This window comes from Sarcophilus harrisii, chromosome 2 (genome assembly GCF_902635505.1).
Source record: "Sarcophilus harrisii chromosome 2, mSarHar1.11, whole genome shotgun sequence".
NCBI lineage: Eukaryota > Metazoa > Chordata > Mammalia > Dasyuromorphia > Dasyuridae > Sarcophilus > Sarcophilus harrisii.
The window spans coordinates 358392169-358395093 of NC_045427.1; positions in this window are offsets into that span (position 1 = coordinate 358392169).

Below are 2925 nucleotides of genomic sequence, written 5' to 3' on the forward strand. Positions count from 1 at the left end.
CTCAGAGTACTTTAGTACTCAGAAAAGTAAAATAAAATACATAAGATTAAAAAGGAAATGAATTAGAAAAACAGTTGTCAAAAAATGCTTTTTTTTTTTAAGTTCATGGACTCCACGTTAAGAATTCTTGCCTTCCATGAAGGAAAGGAGAAGAAGAGATGTATACTCTTTCTTGTGACCTGCAGTCCTCTTTATGCTCCAATGGGTAGACTACCTGTGTAATAGACTCCCAATTGAGCATAAGTGGGAGCCAAAAGTAAGAAATAGCAATGTCCTCTAAGTCTTTCCACTGTACCATTTCCTTTTGTGGGCTAAATATCCCTAATATTTAGTATTATTAATATTAATAATTAATTAATTAATTTAATTAATATTTAGCACATAGTAGGTAACTAAGACAAGTTTACTGTACAAATTTGAATTCCTTGAATAATGTGACATGATAGAGGATAGCAGAGTCAGGACCAAGAAGAAAGTCCAGAATTCTCTCCCCTGTACCTTATGTCCACAACTAGATCATAAGCAGGGGTGATCTCTTTTCCTTTGCCTATTTCCCTCACAGTTAAGCAAGGAATAGATTTCTCAGTAAATGCCAGGTGATTTGTTGTTACTGTAAACCTCAGAGAGCAAATCATTTCAATTTCAATCTGTCTCAAACTCCTCAAACTTACATATTCTCTCATCCTAGTTCTTTAATCATTCAATTAACTGCCAAGTATTTATTTGGTGCCTATTATGTGTCAGGCACTGTGCTACAGGTATAATGATAAAAATTAAACCGTTTCTACCCTCAAGGAGCTTAAATTCTATCAAATTCTTGTCTTGCCTGTTTTTATCCATAGTGCCACTATTTACCCTGTCTTCCAAGTTTGAAGTATTGGGATCAGTATGGACTCTTCCATCTTCTTCATATCTTACAATTAATCAGTTACCAACTCCTCCTGATTTTGTTTCTTCAATATCACTTAAATCTGTTCCATATTCTATATTTCCATGACTACCATGCTGGTATTCAAGCTCATCACCACAATTTTGGGTGGTTGCAATTGATTTCTTACAAATCTTCCTGTCTCCACTCTTCTCTTTCTAGTCATGCCATTCTTCTCAAAATCCTTCAGGGACTCACTATTGCTTCCTAGCAATTCTTTTGCCAAGTATTCAATAATCAGGTACCACTCTACTATTCATAATCAGGTATCACCCTACCATTTCATCTTTATTTCATATTATTCAGTTCCATGGATTCTATGCTCTAACCAAACTGACTCATTCTGCCTCCTTCCTCTTGCCTCTTAAAAAAAAACCATAAGAAGACATTTCTCTGACTATTTACTCAACTTCCTATGTCTAAAATGACCTTTTCCCCTTTCCCCCTCTTTCCCTTTTGGCTTCTAATGCATCCTTGAAAGTTCACACTTTTTCAGGAAGCTTCTGGGATGCTTCATGCATATTAACTCTTTTGACCTCACTTAACTCTTTGTTTTGTAACTACATTCACTTTTCATATGTTGTTGTATATATTATTGCTATCTATGTTTGGGTCTTATCCTTATACCAGTCTATAGACTCCTTGAGGACAGCAACTGTGCCTTATTTAAACTTTGTGTCTCTTCTACTGTGTCCCAGAACTTACAGGATATAATAAGTGCTTCTTAAATAGCTATTTATTGTCAAGAGTCAGAGGCCTAATGTGAACAGCAGTGAAAAATGAATGTTGATTTTTCTAAACAGAGATGAGTTTAGAGAAGGCTGTTTCATTTTTGGGTTTCAGTTTCCCTAAGACACTGCCTTGCCCTACCATTCTAAGTTCATGGATTCCAAGGCTTTTTCAACTCTAGCATATCACGCTTTATCCTCAACAATCCTATTCATGAGATCTAAAGTTAGAAGGAAGCTTAGTGCTCATCTAGTCCAAACCTATCAGGTTGGAAACTGAAGTCCAGCAAGTAAAGATGACATTTAAGGACACAAAATAAGTTAGCAGAACCAGGATTTGAACTCAGTCCTATAATTCTGGGATCAAATGGCTTTTATACTAGGCCTGACATACCATGTTCTATGATTCTAAGGTATTATATTTCTAGGAAAAAGAAAACCCATAAGTGCAGAAAAATCCTCCATTTGTTCCTTTGCCCAGCAAAGCACCATACGGCCACAGAGCTCTGGCTTGGAGACAACAAGGCTTGGTGGGTGGGTGGGCAAGAGGGGCCAGGTTGCCGCCTCCCTCTGGTTTCCATGCGAAGGGAATGCACGCCAGGGCCTTGCCAGCCATGGGCGGCTCCCTGAGCAAACTGTCTCTTTAGCATCCCTCCTAGCCGGCCCTGTGGTTTCCTTCCCTGCAGAAGGGGCCAGGCTGCAATGGAACTCAGCATTTTTCCCTTCAGTTTTGGCTAGTGGTAGTCTGCCCTCAGAGGCTCCTGTGGGGGTGGGAGATGAATTACAAAAGCTGTCTTTGGCCAGGTCTGAACTATAGGCCTGGATGAGCCCAGGAGAGAATATATTCTACTGAAAGATATAGCTTCTGGCCTTCTGTTTCCTAAGATCCTTAAACATAAGTATGTTTCTCTTTCCTGTATTTTATCTTTTCTTAGTTGCCTCCGAAGCCTGTGTCTGGAGGAATGAACAGATAACATAGATTTGCAAATCACAGGATCACAATATTTCTAAGACCATGGAGTCCATCCCATACCTTAAAAAGAATCCTCTCTACAACAATTTCTATAAGTAGTAACCCTGACGCTGCTTAAATATGTATAGTAGAGGAGAATTCATTACCTTCCTAATGGAACCTCAGCTTGTTCCATTTTTGGACAATTCTAATTGTCAGGAATATTTTCCGTAAGTCTGTCTGATTTTTATTTCTATTCATTATTCCTATAATTCTTCCCTCTGGAACCAAGTAAAAAAAAAAAAAAGGGAATGCCT